General features: G+C 51.7%; 1 long non-coding RNA gene across 1 annotated transcript in view; it reads left to right on the top strand.

Moving 5' to 3' along the window:
- The first annotated feature begins 6347 nt into the window (after positions 1-6347).
- Positions 6348-16621, top strand: part of LOC134499347 (uncharacterized) — a 125868-nt gene continuing 115594 nt past the window's right edge. The window contains exon 1 of the long non-coding RNA XR_010068118.1: positions 6348-6412. This is a non-coding gene — a long non-coding RNA (uncharacterized LOC134499347). The remainder of the gene's footprint in view (positions 6413-16621) is intronic.

Below are 16621 nucleotides of genomic sequence, written 5' to 3'. Positions count from 1 at the left end.
CCACGCCCCCACCAGGCAAGAGAGGCAGTTCTGCCCCACCACCAGTCATACAGGTAGCCCTTGCTTAACAACCACAGTTGGGACTGGAATTTCAGTTGCTAAGTGAATCATGCAGTTCCCCATCGATTTTGCTTGCTAGAAGCCGACTGGGAAGGTCGAAAATGGCGATCACGTGACCATGGGATGCTGCGATGGTCATAAATGTGAACCGGTTGCCAAGTGCCCAAATTGTGATCACGTGACCACAGGGTGCTGTAATGGTCGTAAGTGTGAGGACCAGTCATAAGTCATTTTTGCCGGCACTGTCCTAAGTCCGAACCATCACTAAACGAATGGTTGTTAAGTGAGGACTATCTGCAATACTTTCTAAAAAAACGTACAGTAAAGGTTCCCATTTAGTCGCATCCAACACTAGGGGGCGGTACTCATCTCCGTTTCATGGCCGAAGAGCCAGCGTTGTCTGAAGACACTTCCACAGTCACGTGGCCAGCATGACAGTCACGAAACGCTGTCACCTTCCCGCCGAAGCGGTACCTATTTATCTACTTGCATTGGCGTGCTTTCGAATTGCTAGGCTGGCAAGGGCTGGGGCGAGTGCGGGAGCTCACTCCCTCACGCGGCACTCGGGTCTTGAACCGCCGACATGCAACCTTCCAGTCGACAAGCCTGGCGCCTTAACCACTGAGCCGCCACGCCCCACAGTACATTCTAAAGGGGATGCTATTTCTTTCCTACTGCTGACTTCTCCACAGGAGGAACTGCAGCTTTGGAGCCCAGTGAGTATGAGGCGTAAATTGTGAAACTGTGATGGCTGGAGGTCCTCTGGGTTTGTGGTGAGTGTCCACAAGACAGAGCCTTCTTGGTGGTGGCCTCCAGAGCAGGAATTTGCTTTCTTGGGGCATAGCTTTGTGCTCTGAGATTTCTGTGGATTGCTTTTATGACTTCCCCAGTTGGGTTGCACAACTACAGATGGGCACCAGGGGGGAACAAAGTGCCATTATTTGCGCCCTTCGATGACCACTTGGTTTGATTGAAGAATTTGTCTCTTTGTCTGGTGGCCACGCTGCTAGGGTGCAGTGCCTTCAGCTCCAAACTCGAAAGGTTCTTCCAAGTCAGCCTGGTGGCTTTGCTTGAAGTTGTGTCAAAAAGAGGACCCTGAAAGTTGGGGTGGGACCAGCCTGGAGATGTGCATCTGTGGGAGTTAAGATGCCCAAGAAGACAAGGGGTGGTGGTGGTGAAGTTATCCTCTTTACTAGACCAACAAGGTTAGTTTACAGCAAACCCAGGTTAGTTAACCCAACACAATAGCTGTGCTTGGAGAATGTCTGTGCACCCCTTTCCATTAAATCATATTCTTGTTTAATGTGGTGGACTGATTCACATCACGCCCGGATTCCCACCACATCCTGAATCCCTACTAGTCAACCCCAGTTTTGCTTAGTCTAGCACAGTGTTTCTCAACCTCAGCCTCTTTAAGCTGTGTGGACTTCAACTCCCAGAAGTCTGGGAGTTGAAGTCCAAACAGCTGAAAGTGGCTAAGGTTGAGAAACAATGGCATGTTGCAGGACCTCGACACTTGATTAGGAACAAAAGATGGAAGTGGAGGGCCTGTTTTACCTCCCCCACCCACCCTGTGCCTCTCCTCTCCTCTCCCACAACCTTGGATCTGATGCTTAACCCTCTGGGCTGGGGGTGTCACAGGGTGTGGTCAAAAAAGTCAAGATGGCTGACCTTCGACCATGCCATCATGGCTGCCACCTTGACTCTTTTGACCACACCCTGAGGACACCCCTGCTGTGGGCAAAGCCCTCTTCTCTGCTGAAGGCAGGAGGAAGAAGACAGCGTGCCAGACCCACAAGTGGCATCTCCCCCAGGGTGGCTGAAGGTGGCCAAGGGCTCACCTGTTAAAAGCAGCCGGTGGCACTGGATGGCTTTGTCCCCTTGGGTCCTGCAAGGTCCCTGTTCCATGGCTGGCAGATGTGTCCTTTTCTGCTCTGGGTGCCCCTCCTGCTCTCGGCCTGCCTGTCGGGAAAGCCGGGTCTTTATTGCCCTCCCTACCTTGGGACACGGGCAAAGTGCCCTTCCATTTCACCCCCTCCCTGCTTGTGGGCGAAAATAACGCCCCCGTCCAGCGCACCGCGTCTCCCCCCCCCCCCCCCGCACAGCCTGTCTGGAGTCCGTCGCCCGGTGCCCGAGGATGCCATTCTATTCCGGCAAGGGCACGCGTGCCAGGCGGCCCGGCTGGAAGCACTGGGGCTGGCGTGGGGGCGGGTTACGGGCGGAGCAGACAGCAGCGGGGAGGCTGCGGGGGGGGGCGTCGTTGACTTTCTGCGCCCCGTGGCTCCCTGATCGCCCTCGGAGAGAGAGGGGGTCGGGGGGGCAGCTGCACCCCGCAGCCGCGGCCGGGCTGTGCGGGAAGAAGGGAGGGGGAGGCCAAGGCGGATCGCGCCCCCCGCCCCCTATTGCGAGCGAGTCCGTCGGGCCAGGGCCGTGCTCCGCCGGAAGCGCCGCTGCTCCCGCACCCTCCGCCTTGGTGGCTGCGCAGACGGTTCCAAAGGGGGTCTCCCTGGAGGAGGGAGGGGAAGAGTCACTTTCTTGGCAGGTGGGCGGCCACACAAATAGGACCAAGCAGTCTCTCAAGCTATTAATAAGAGGAGCGCTGGCCGGGGCCAGGGAGAGGAGGGGGCCGCTTCTGCGGCGGCCGGGCAGCCCCCGAGGGAGGCTGCGCGCCCTGGGACCGGCGGGGAGGGAGAGCCGCGCTGCAGGGAGCCGAGGCGCCCCCCCCCCGGCCCCCCGTGGGCTCTCTCGCCCCGGCAGCCCGCCCGGGATTCGCACCAGGCGCGTTGCGCGGCTCGCCTGGTCCGGCTGAGCCGCGCGGAGCCCCGCTTTCTTGCCAGGTGGCGGGGTGGGGGCTGAGCGGGCGGGGCTGGCCCCTGGCCCGGTGGGTCGCAGGACCCGAAGTGAGGCGCTCCCGCCCTAGCGCAGCTCCTTCGCCGTTGTCCGCCCTGCTTGGGGCAGGCTGACGTCAAAGGTGAAGGTAGAGGTTCCCATCAAGTTCCCATCAAGTCAAGAACACCTCTGGATTCCAAGTTCTCCCGCGTTCTTCTCTCCTTAACAACCTAGGTGAAGACCATTTTACTCTTTGAATACACCCAAATAGAGCACATTTTCCCTTCTTTCTTCAGGGTAGCAATCAGGAAGTTCACCCTCACCTTCTTCTGGGATGTTTCCCAAGTCTAACCTGCAGCCCCAAGATTTCCAAGTGGCCTCCCATCCAAATGCTCACAAGTCTGACTTGGCTTTGTATTTATTTATTTATCTCTCTCTCTCTCTCTCTCTCTCTCTCTCTCTGTGTAATTTCATCACACATTTTACAGACAGATGCACACAACTAAAAAAAAAAGGGGAGGGGGAAAGGCCACCATGAACAATAACAAAGAAAAGGGGAAAAATGCAATTTATCTAAGCCACATATCTATTAGGTAATAAACAGTGTAGAAAGGTTTAAACAGAATAAATGATAGCGGTGGATTGCTGTGAAATAACATGAAAACTGTCCAAAGGAAAACATATTGCTACCTTTTTTGACTGGTAGAAAATGGCCTTTTGAAAAAGAGATGAATAAAGTCTGACCCAGCTCAGATCTATAGGGTTATTCCAGAGCAGTTAAGAACCTAAAAACAGCTATTTTGGAAAACCCAAAGGCCCATGAAGAAGTCCAGACTTCAGTTCAGCTGTGGCTGAGTAAATGCCTTCTTCTTTAAGCTTTTGAGTGCCAGCTGCTGACAGGTATACTGCTTCTGACGCTTGAGGCTCTATCACAGCAACCGCTGATAGCCTTAGTGTCTGTTATAAACCCAAATGACATCATATGCATATGTACCACAACATCATGGCTCCAATGGAATTTTACACAAATCCCTGGTAAAGAAATGCATCAGGTGAGTGGGATTCTTCTCCCCACCTCCATGGTTTTTTAAGCTGCCCAAATGGGCCACTGTCTCCTGCTAGCTTGCTGGAACAACAGCTGCAACCCCAGAAAACCCCATCAGTGTGCATCAGTCCATTTCCTGCATTCGCACAACACACAGAACCGGTGTCTCATCAAACAAGCAGGGTTTGCACAACCCACAGAAGGAAAAGTTAAAAACAATCACTAGCCAGATTTGCCACGTGATGTATCTAATGACTGTGGCCTTTTGCTTGTCCTGATAATTGGAGATCCTGGCCAATTAACGTGAGCAAAACTGATTCTTTTGTCTGTCCTTCTTTTCTCTGCATTCAGCTTTGTTGAATGATCTTGGGTTTCTGGGCCAAAAAGATCCACACGTTCACCTCAAGAGGACTTAAATCAGTGTTTTTTAAACTCGGCAACTTTAAGACAGGTGGACTTCAACTCCCAGAATTCCCCAGCCAGCCACGCTGTGTGGTTTCACTCGAAGGACCCTCCTCTGCCAGATTCAGCTTCATGACCAGTGTGCCTGTTGCACTGTCAAAGTGGGGAGGGGAGGCCCTTGATGGCCTGGAGAAGCCATTTCCCTTAAGGACAAAGGACCCTCTTTGGGCACAGGGATGCTCCCTGGCCTTGGAGGACCTCCGTTCCCAGCCCTGGACAAGCCCCTTGCCTAAAAGCCCGAGGCCTGCTGCCGGCCAGAGCAGGCAGCAGTGCCTCGGATGGCCCCACAGTCTCAGCAGCCGTGGGCCCTGAGCTGAGCAGACCTCCCAGCTCCTCCCGTCCTCTGCCTTGGCCCCTCTGCCCTGTCTGAGGGCCAGGCTCCACTGGGAGGCAGCACTGAGCCCGTGGCTCCCAGGGCCCTGTCTGGCTCAGCGGGCAGCAGATGCAGCGTAGGGGAAGGTCAAGTTCCGGCGTTGGAGATGTTTGCCTTCCTCCTTCTGCAAACGCGGATGCCGGCAGGGGCCGGGAGGGGCCCCTCTGAAGTCACACTCGAGGGCTGGATGCTGGCCGTCTTCGCAGGGGTGAAGGTCTTGCCTCCAAGTAGCTGGGAAAGAGAAGGGGGGAGTGGCAGGAGCCAGGGCACCGGAGTCAGGCTGAGCCTTCCCAGGACACCATCCTGGCCCTGCTCAGCTTGGGCAAGTGTCCAGGGATCAGATAAGGACCTCCTGGAGATCCTCGGCTGGCAGTAAGGCAGGGGGCAGGAAGAGGCAGCAGCTTCATGTGTAGTTAAGTCAGGCAAGTCTCTAGAGCAGCGTTTTTCCACCCGGGAGAGTTTAAGATGGGTGGACTTCAACTCCCAGAATTCCCCAGCCAGAGGGAGTTGAAGTCCACCCATCTTAAACTCTCCCGGGTGGAAAAATGCTGCTCGAGAGGCTGCATTCACATGACCTGCTAATCTTGGTAAACCTTTTGTGGTTTGGCCTGCTGTGTAAACCTGGCCCGCTTGCCTAGTTTGGAGTTCAGAGTATTCTGCTAACTTAGAAAACAGCTTAATTCACTTGCTGGGTTAAGAAGGTTGTGGGAAGGTGGGCATGGTGTCCTTCAATCTGTGGTCTTCCAATTCCCTCCTTCCCTGCCTCCATCATTCATCTGGAAGGGCTGCGGGGGCATTTGTGTGGGGGGAGGGTGGGTCAAAAAGTCAAGAGGGCGGTTGTGGTTGTGCAAGGGAAGCCCCACCCCTTTGTCAAGTGTGTCCCAGACACGACACATGCCAAAAGGGGCGGGGCTTCAATTGCACAGTTGCAACCACCCCCTCCACTTTTTTGCCCCTGCCCCAAAGACACGCCTACTGGGCACTGCTTCAAAAAGTGCCCCCTTTCTGCCCCAAGCAAACCCGTGCTTCACCTTAGCATGCCTTTTCCCTGCCAGGTGCCCTCTCAACATGTGGCATCAGTCCTGGTGGGCTCTGGGTTGTGGAAGATGGGAACTGGAGTCCAACGTACCTGAAGAGCAGCTGCTTGAGGATGGGAACTTAGCAGAGGGTGCTCCAAAGATCTTTCCTGGCATAGCCACCCCACCCTACTCAACAGGGGCAATGCATTTATGCCACCCTTTGCCCGTGCCCAATGGCCATGTCCTTTCCAGGCCAAATCCACGGATAAGGACAAGATATTGGCATAAATGCACCACCCTGTTTACACCCCCCCCCCCCCGCAAAGCCCAAGGCGAGGGTCCGGGGGAAGGAGGCGGGGCTGAGCTTGGCCGGGTCTCCTGCTCCTTCACGGCCCAGATGCCAGGCAGTGAGTGGTAACCCAGCCTCTCCCGCTCGCTTGCTGGGGGGGGGGGCTGCCTCGCAGGGAAGAGCCACGCCGGCTGAGGAAGTGGGCAGAGCAAGCCTCGTGCTCAGGCGGGCAGGCGGGCTGGCTCGGCTTCCCTCTCCGGCACTTCCACGGAATCTGGCAGGCCAGGCGGTTGCTCCGGGGATGGGTCCTGGACATGGAGACTTTCTCCGTGAGTGTAAGCAGCTTTCTTTGATTTCTCCGTGGGCTGAAGGGCGACAGATTGCAGGTTTTGCAGACCACCGAAATGCCTCGCCTGAATTCAGTTGCTTCCCTGTTTTCTCTGATCTTTGGGGAGGAGGGTTTCTTTGATTTAATCTGTACTCTTGAAGTGCCCTCCTTCCCTCCCTCCCTCCCTTCCTTCCCTCCCACACCAGAAAAAGATTCTGTGATGTTTTTCCCTTTCGAAACAGGGATGGGTCCGTAAGGCCATGCACGGGATGCCCTTCTGCCGCGTCACTTTTTAAAAATTTCCTTTGGGGACGTGTGGAAGAGCTTTCCCCGTCCTCCTGCCCTCTAGGCAGGGGGCCTGCTGGCTGGGGATGATGGGAGTGTTCCGGACCTCCAGAAAGTGGTGGGGGGAAGAGTAGTGTCAACGATCAAGGACTGATGGGTGATGCAGAGCGAGGCAGTAGAGCAGCTTTTGTGCCAAGACTGAGTAGCTGCCTGAGAATTAGGAAGCAGCGTTCCCCTGCCTCTTGCAAGCTAGACATGGATGTTCTCAGACCATCTGGACTTTCTCCCCAGAACTACGTCTCCCATCACGGCTGCTTCCCCTTTCTGATCCCAAAGCTCCCCACCCTCCCCCTGCCTCTTCTCCCCAGTCAAGGGCATGGCGGGGATGATTTTCACTGACTTTCCAAGAAAACCGTGTCTCTGATCAGAGCTCTTTTACTTGGTAGACCGCAATTGACCTGCCGAGGTCCAAGGGCTGGGTTAAGCCTGGGGCTGATGTTTCTCACTGGCTGTGTTCGCCCCTAACCCTTCACCGGGTTAGTCTGAAACCTTGTGACTATAGTCACACAACTGACTCATCTTGGTTAGTATTAAGTTTGACCTCTTTGGGGGTGGCTTATTGTCTTTGTGTGAACCCAACCACTAAGTTACTGTATGGTCTCCCTGCATTGTGTCAATGTAGAGAACAGGTTAACTCAGTGGCAAGGTTAAGAGGGTCGTGTGAACTTAGCCTCTGGATTGTGTTGGCTGTTTTATTTACGCAGTACCCAAGTGCGACCCGCGTAAGAGAAGCCGGCTGTCGTATCTAAGTCTTCTCCTCTGCCTGCAGCAAGGTGGGAGTGAGGTGGACTTTAGCAGAGAGGAAGAACAGGTGACATTTTATGAGAATTGTCCTGCCCAGAGTTGAGTCTTATGATGCCATCAAGAAGCTCGTTCCCTGATGCAAATCAGCTTTTGCTCGGCGATGTGCAAAAGAGGGGCCAAGTACGACATCAAGTTAATTAGAGCCACGTTGGGGGCAAATGACATCTTTTAAGGCCTAGATGACAGGCCTGCTGTTGCTGTTATAGAGAGGGAGGAGAAAGAAAAGAAATGTCTAAATGCAGCATGTTTGTTTATTTCTTGCCTTTTGGCTACCAAAAAACAGAAAGGAGAAATTATCTTTTATTTAGAGGGGACCGGCTTGGAGCTGGGTAGGTGTTTCTTCATGAGCATGGCAGGCAGGGAAAATAATAATCCAACTTCCCCCAACCTGGTGGGTTTCCATAATTCCCAGATACACTGCTAGAGAGTTCTGCAAATGTAATTTTGCTTCCTGGGGGGCGTATCCAGCTGGGGCACCCTGCGCTCACCCCCTGCCCCATAGCCCATCATCCTACTGCTCAGCCTTTGTACAACGAACAGCAGCAACAAAGCTCAGGGGTTTATTTGTACATATCTGAGTGTAAAAAGCTAAGCAAACAATGGCCCTGATTTTTTTGTGGTGGGACATGCATGAATCTCAAGCTCCCCTTTCTAAGTCTCTCCATCCTGTGCAGAAATGACCTGCCTTTTCCCTCCCAGCGAGAGGTGCCAATATTTCCAGACTCTGGGGACCCCTGCAGAGAAACAAAATTATGGGTGAGTTCCTCCAGAGAGGATGGCTGCGGGGCTGCCCCTCCCTGCCTCTGAACCCACATTGGGGAATCGGGGAGAGGCAAACGCAAATCACCTCTCAAAACTCCCCACCCGATTTGCAGCTCAGGAGCTGGTGGGAGGTTTTCTCCTTCTCAGAGAAGGGGAAATCCTTCTGTAGTGGTAATAAATTTCTTAAATAAATAAATACACAAATAAGCAAACAAAATAAATAAACAAATAAGCAAGCAAGCAAATAAATAAATAAAATTGTTCCCTCCTGATGGTCTTCCTGGGGATTTCCTGAAAGGGGAGGAAAGATTTAGAACAGTGTTTTTCAAACTTGTCCACTTTAAGATGTGCGGACTTCAACTCCCAGAATTCCCCAGCCAGCCATGCTGGCTGGGGAATTCTGGGAGTTGAAGTCCGCACATCTTAAAGTGGACAAGTTTGAAAAACACTGACTTAGAATGAAAGGCAGGTTAATCACACCCATGCCTTGGTTACCATGTTATTAATAAGTGCAGGGGTCCTCCACCATGCCCAGGAGAAAATTTCCAAAAATATCTCCTTTGAAACAACTTCCAAGGCAACTTTTAATCAAGTTCAATGACAATTGCTTTAAAAGGCCGAGACTTTCTCTGCCCAGTGCTCATACTGGCAGGATGCTTTCGACCAGATAAATGTTCAGAGAAAGGTTATTTTTTCCGGCTAGCTGAGACAATCTAGGCATCTTTTACCAGCCCAGCCCTAAATATTCCTGGCACGATTCACCATGCCAGGAATTAGCTATGCTTTTGGATGTGGATTCTCGAAAACCCTAGCGAATCTGGGGCCCTTTGACCAAAGTGAACGTTTTTGTCTTCAGTGATGTGGCGAGACCCTTCTGTCGCTTCTGTTATTGGCTGAACGTTTATTGCTGATTGGAAACCCCTTACAGTATACACTTCCTGAAGGTGACAGAAAAAATGAACTCATGATTTATAGTTTTGCTGATTAGAAAAAATAGATTATAGAAAAATGGGATTTTTTTTTGTACCCATAGAGTAAGAGGTAATTTTGTATTTGTACCTTTAATTGCTGTAAAGAAAATTGGAAGCCACTTCTTTTTATTTCTTTTCATTCTTTCCTTTCGCCCTTTTGGCTTGTTTTCATTCTTCTTTTTTCCTTTATATTCTTTCTTTTTCTTTATATTGGTTTCTTTCTTTTCTTTTCTTTCTTTCTCTTTCTTTCTTTCTCTTTTTTCTTTTCCTTCCTTCCTTCCTCCCTCCCTTCCTTCTTTCCTTCCTTCCCTTCTTAGTTTTTATCCCCTTAAAAAAATCTTTAAAATTATATGTATAAAAAATATTATTGGCAGAAGGATGGTGTTTTCAGAACTTCTGGGGGCCTGCCTGAAAGAGATGGGCTGGCCCAGAGTTTTGCCAGTGGCCTGTGGCAAAGAGCAGAGTTTCTGGGGGGCTCCCAGGTTTCAGCCTCCCAGCCCCTCTTTCAGCCTCCCAAGGACTCTCTGCATCAGTGTTTCTCGACCTCGGCTGGTTGAAGATGGGTGGACTTCAACGCCCAGAATTCCCCAGCCAGCATGCTGAAGTCCACCCATCTTCAACCAGCCGAGGTCGAGAAACACCGCTGTGTGGTTGTGAATCTCAGCCCAGCGTCTCCTTCGGCCCTGGACCAGATCTCCCGCGCAAAACCTTTGCCACGAACGCTGCGTTCTGCAGTTCCTAAAAGCTCAAACGTATTTCTTATTTCAAGGATGAGCAAAAGAAGGGCCGGATTTCTGAGTGGAAGCCCAGCGGTCCCATCCCGCTCTCTCCCCGCCCCTGAGCCGCGCAATCGTTCGGTCCCCTCGGCCGCTGGCTGGATCTCCGCTTGCGGCTCAGCGCAATTGCCGGCTGACGTTCCTGTAAATCACAGCCTAATTGATACGTGTTAGCAGCCCTGCGAAGGAGCTAATCTGATGAGGAGGCTGAGCTGAGGCTGGCATGGCAAGGATGCCAGGCGGGAGAACTTCAGGGCGAGGAAAGGGGATGGAGAGCCGTTAGAGGGCGGGGGGCGCGTCCTCTCGCCTTCCTATCCGGCAGGAAGACCAGGACCGCCCCTGCCTGGCTGACCACGGAGAGAAATTTCGGGGAACGCGATGCCCGACCTGGAGCCCCCCGCTTCCTGGGTCTGTTGGAGGCAGATGCTGGCATTCCCCAAAGGGCTCTGCCTTCCTACTCCGGTCGAGAGCCGGATCCTCCATTAGCAGGACAATTAAAGATCCTGCCGGCTTTCTGGAGCTGCGCTCTGCTCGCAAAGCCAGCCATTCCAGCGGGGCAAGTTTCAGGCAGGTTGCGGGAAACGCCGAGACAGAACTGCAAGTTTCCCTAGGGAGGATCTCTGGGGTCTGGAGGTGAATGCCCCCCCCCCGGAAGTGACTGTTTGGAGCAGCTTCTAGGGCTGGTGGGGGGAAGCAGGGTGGCTTCGAGGCCCCCCACTTTCCAAAGACCTTGGAGTCCTTTCTTCCTTCGCAATGATCTTGCAAGGCAGGCTACCCTAAAGCAGTGTTTCTCAATCTCGGCAGCTTCAAGATGGCTGGGAATTCTGGGAATTGAAGTCCACCCATCTTCAAGTTGCCAAGGTTGAGAAACACTGCTCTAAAGGATGGAGAGCACCCCGGCATCACCCAGGATACCTGGAAGCGGAGGAGGTCTGTTGGCTCCAGATCCTCTCCATGGGAGATATGGGGGGGGAGGGGAACCTCACCTTTTGCATGGATTTCTGATAGAAGATGGTTCCTTGTGGCTTTGTGGTTCAGCTGCAATCCTCTACCCACCACGCCAGTTTTCCTTAGACATCAGTTCCTTTGCATTCAGTGGGACTTCCTTCTCAGGTTAGGACGCTGAGCATCCTCGAACCCACCTCCCTCCCCTCATCCCTTCTCGAGGGGCTGGGCAGTCTGGAAGCTACAATCCCGTCAGATTTGGGGGGGGGATCTTGAAGAAAAGGGGCCCTGCAAAGGACGGCCCACCTTTTGAGAAATTAGGGGTGGGTGTAACAAGGGGTGGGTGAAGAGGTGAAGGCCTCTTTGTCTTCAGAGCTAGTGGGCTACAACTCCCATCATCCTCAACCAGAATGACTAAAAGAAGTAGTGCAGTGCATCTGGGAGATATCTGCTATGTCCCTGGCAAGCTTGGCTGATTGATTGATTGATTGATTGATTTAGAATGGTATATTTGTCCATAATTAGGCTTGGCTCACCTAAGTTGTCCAGACCTGTTGATCTTCAGGCTGGGTAAGGGGGCAGGTGGGCTATTCTTTTCAGGCTGGGGGTTACCCATGAGGCTGCACTGGGCAGTGTTGCGTGGGGGCGGGGTGAGCATGGGTGTGCACTGTCCCATTTTCACTGCCTGTACTGCAAGTGTGCTGCATGTCACATGAATTCTGGGATGTGCCATGCAGGCTGGTGGGAACCAGCCTGGGCGCCATATGGATTCTGTGGATAAAACTGGGTTTAATTGGCGCCTCCAAATTGCAGAGTGAAACCGGGTGCAGAGAACGGATCACCAAGCCCAGGAGGGCCGTAGGGAGACACTCGGCAGCCTTTGGGGTCAAATCCCTCTAAAATGCCCTGAATCTCTTCTGGCAGAATGACTAATAAAATGGAATATGAGTTCCTTCCCACCCCCACTGGTTTTTTTTTTCCTTTTGAAAAAGTGCTTCCTTAGCAGATCTAATTATTGTAGTGAATTGCCGTCTGCTCCAAAAATGTGTCCTTCTGTCACGATGGCACTTATTCAGGATGAAGCACTTTCTTTGACGGGAAGGAGTGTGATGTGATGAGCAGCAACAGATTGGGGAAAGGGGGGGTGGAGGGGGGAGAGGAAAGAGGCAGGACTCCTGGGTTGAATTCTGGTTCCAGGGAGAAGAACCCAGTTTGGCTGCTTCAGAGAGCCGAAGGGTGGGAATTGCTGGTGCAAGTGGAGGACTCTTGATCTCCACCCAACTCAAAGAATGGAAGTCAGATTTGAGATTTCGAGTGCTTTCCAAACTTCCCAGTTTAAATCAACAATGGCCGCAACCCCTTGGTGAACTTGGAAGCTGTCCTTGTTAGCCGCCAAAAGGTCAAAGCCAAGCCAAGGTTTCCTGCCTCTATTTTTCCAAATCCCCTTCTACATCTATCAAGCCATAACACAGGGGCATCTCTGGGGGGCCTTGGGTATGAGGTCATGGCCCCCGCACTGACTTGACCTCTCCCTGCAGATGCCTCCACATAATGGGCAAGTTGGGACAAAACACTGAGGGCCAAGGGCCCGGTCTGTCCCTAGTGGACCTTTGTCCAGAGGCTGGAAGATTCCCTGGAGGCGGTGGAAATGGGGAATGTCTAGCCTAGCGTGGCTTATTTATTTATTTATTTATTTTTGAGTCTAGTGTGTTGCGTGAATGGGTCCATGTGGAAGCTCATGAATCGTAGGATGTAAGGGTTGGCAGGGACTCGAGAGATCATCTAGTCCAACCACCGGCCCAGTGCAGGTGTCCACTGTTACACCATGCCCTCCACGTGGGGGTGGCCTTCCAGACTGCTTCAAAACCTCCAACCAAGGAGAGCCTCCAGTCTCCTGAGGCAGCCTGTCCTGTTGTTGAACAGCTGTTTCCCCTACGGGACTCTTCCTAACGTCCAGCTGAAATCTGCTTCCTTGTTTTCTGGAATGGCTTGGAGCAATTCCGGCCACCTTCTGCAGGCCAGCTCTTGAGATACTGAAGATGGCTGTCCCATCTCCCCGTGGCCTCCTCTTCTAACTTAGCTCCCTGTGTTTTCTTCTTTAATAAAGAACAGATTTGCCCTTTTTTAACCCGCAGTATGAGGGAAGCTGTGACTGGCCAATTTTTTACATGCCGCAAAAAAACCGAAACAAGGCGTCAAGTTAACAAGGTTGAGCCCCAGAGGAGCAGAGGGTGGTAAGATTTTCAAAAGCACCAGAGACAGGGTCCCCAAGACAGTGGCAAAGTTGACAGGGCATACAAACTCTGGCCGAGTCTTTCCTGCTGTTAGTCTCTGACAGTCCTGAAAATACAGAGAAACATTGAGTGAAAACTTGTTTTGCAAAACAGCACGGGTAAGGCTGAAAAGCGGTGGTTCGCTAGGCTGTGTGTTTACAGGCATCCCGTCTTTAACCACTACCCTCCCATGCACTTTGCGTGCCCAGCCATCCCACCTCCGTGTGGAAAGGAAATTGCATAGGAATCAGGATGTGGACATGGCAGAGACCTGTAGAAGTACCACCTCTGGGTCTGGACTTTTGGAACAAGCAGATATATGCCTTCTCCTCACCTTGCCATCCGAGTTGGGCAAAGGCAGTGGAATCTGGGCATTGCCCTCTCTCCAGTCCCAACCCCAAGCCTGTTAGGAAGCCGATACAATTTCCCACATTGTCAGCAGGCGCTTTGCCGCGGCCAGGGAATTGGCAAATTGTGGATGAATGAAACAGGATGAAGCCCTGGGCTGACAGGAAGGAAACACCCATCTTACTCTGCAGTTGCCATGGGGACTGTGGGGGGTGCCCTATTCAGCTGGAGGGTTAAGATCCACCCTCGTCACCCCTCCCTTCCCACCCCCAGCCCGGATCGGCTCTCGCTGCAGCAAGGGCCCTGCAAAGATGCTCGAGATGCTAACGGTGTGTGAATCAGCCTTGGGCGGGTTGAAGGTCAGGATTTGGAAGTGGAGTCGAGGGTCTGGGGCAGGATTCCCAGGCAAGGAGATTCTGGTTGGGGCCTTGCAACTTCAAAGCTACCCGATGTGATTCTAGCTCATTTGAGGCTGGATTGGTGGGTGTCTGCCAAAGAATCCACCAGTGTTTTGATTCACCTTAAGTTCCCTGTAAAATGATTTGAAAGTGCCCAGATCAAAGGGGTATCTTAGAGCAGTGTTTCTCGACCTTGGGGACTTTAAGATGTAACACTGGAGAGAAGCACTTTCCCAGCAGCACAGCCAAGACCAAGTTTGGCTGGCTAGCTTGCTCGCTCGCTCATTCATTCATTCAGTTATTTAAAGGCCATGCACTTCCACAAAGGATGCAGAGTGGTTTACAGACAGAGAACAACAAGCCAGAAAAAACCAATCTTCTCTCTAACCAAGTCTAATTAGCTCACGACAAGCCTTGTACTTCCAGTGCTTATACACCTTGCCAAACAATAGAGTTTTCAGGGCTTCCTGAAGGCCAGGAGATAGGAGATGGGGGGCTTTCTTATCTCAGGAGGCAAGTGCTCCAAAGAGCAGGGGCCACCACTGAGAAGGTGCATCATTGAGCCCCCATCTCCCTCATCTCTCATGGGGTGGGGACTCTCAGCATGCCTTCCTGAAAGGAAGGAGTGGGTTCAGTCTGGGGGAGAAAAATGGCCCCGTGGGGATCCAGCACCCTACTCAAGGAAAAAAACAAGGTCGCAGGCAGAAATCAGGGCAGACAGATCCTCAGAGCCTTTAAATACGAGCACCACTAATTGCAGCTGGGCTCTGGCTTAAAAGTGCCTTGTGGTGAGAATGATATGGAAGGTCCAGAAGAAGTCAAATGGCTCTGTTGTGGACTAAGATCACGGGGGAGAGAGAAGTATCCAAGAAGGGCATTCAGTCCTCTGGGCACAAGGCAACCCAAGCATGCATCCACCACTGCTATGTGAGCTGAAGTAACGGGGTGCAGGAATACCCTTGAGGAACAGGAGCAAGACCTGCAACGAAGACAATGGTCAGATAAGAGAAAGCTGAGTCCAAAGCAGGAAGGTAATTCGAGAAAGCGTCTCAGACTTGACCCTCCCTAGTTCTCGTGAAGATAAAGAGAGGGAGGGGGGAGGGAAGCGCATTCAGACCTGCAAGATTCGGTTACTGTATCCCTATAATAAAAATAGTATTAGCATTCACAACTTTGTTCTAGCCTGTTCTACCTCGAAGGGCTGACAGCTACACTAGGTTACCAGTGGCTTCCGGGTATGGTCCAAGGTGTTGGTTATAAAGCCTTTCATGGAATGGGGCCTGGTTATCTGAGGGACTGCCTCTCTCCAATTTTCTGCCAGCCCAGAAAGGGTGTGCACGCTGTGGGACCCCTCAATTAAACAATGGCATCTATCGGACTTTGAAAGCACGTCGTCTCTGTCGCCCCCTGGAAGAGCATCCTCCCCGGAGATCTGCGTGGCTCCCACCCTCCGGTTGTTTTTAACATCTTTTAAAACCCAGCTGAGTTCCCAGGCCTTAGGGTTAGGGTGGTGGTCCAGCCCTGCCCATACTTTTTGTCAGTTTTTCAATATCAGAAGAGTTCGGTGGATCCATTTTTTTTAAAGAAAAGCTTTTTCTTTTTAAAAAAAGTTACCTTTTAAGTTATTCATGTGAAATTGCTTGACTTTGTGGTTATTCAGTCATCCCCCAAAGTGAGAGGAATTTCACAGAAGGTTAATTGCTGCTGACTCCCATCCCTTAATAAGTTATTCTTATCTTGAATTGTTCAGTCATGTTCAACCGTTGGTCTCTTTGGCATTGCAGGCAAGGAGTCTTCCCAGCCAGCCCTGGAGCTGTTGGGCTTGAACCCTGCTCCTTTCAGATCCAAAGCTAACAGTATTCATAATTCCTTGCTATGAAACTACACGTCTTCCCAACTGGGTGCTTGAAGCATCTCTGGACAGAAACACTTTAATCAAAATCCATTTTTGAACATTACTTAAGTAAACTGCTCAGCCAGACCATCTGTGGAAGGCTGCTGCTTTTGAGGGAAGATTTTCTCCTCTGGGGCAATTATTTCAATTCACTCCTGCATCTAGTTCTAAATTATCTTGCTGTGGACAGAGGTAGGGAGCATTTCCAAACATCCCTTAGAAAGGATAATTCCCACAAGGTAATCAGCCCATTGAAGAAATAGGCCACAGACTAACACTTGGTAGAGCAGCCATGAAGGCCTTGGAGAAGATACTCAAATGTGATGGTGTGTCTATACCTTCAAAGATGAGAATTGTGCAAGATGTGGTATTTCTTGTGACACACACTATGGAAGTGAAAGTGGGACTTCGAAGAAGCAGGAGAGGAAAAGTATTGATGACTTTGAACTTTGGGGTTGGAGAAGATACCTGTGAATACCATGGTTAGCCAAGAAAATATGGACACGGATCATGGAACAAATCACTTCTGAGGTCTCCCTTGAGACACAAATGACCAGACTCAAATTATCCTACTTTGGACGCATGATATGAAGACTCAACTCTCTGGAGAAGGCTTTGATGCTGGGAAAGAGAAGGATGACCAGCAGAAAGGTGGATGGGCTCAGTCACAGTGGCAATGAGTGTACCATTGGAAGAGCTG

Source organism: Candoia aspera, chromosome 5 (genome assembly GCF_035149785.1).
Source record: "Candoia aspera isolate rCanAsp1 chromosome 5, rCanAsp1.hap2, whole genome shotgun sequence".
Lineage (NCBI taxonomy): Eukaryota > Metazoa > Chordata > Lepidosauria > Squamata > Boidae > Candoia > Candoia aspera.
Note: the sequence above shows the minus strand (reverse complement) of the source record. Positions and strands in the feature narration are given on the sequence as shown.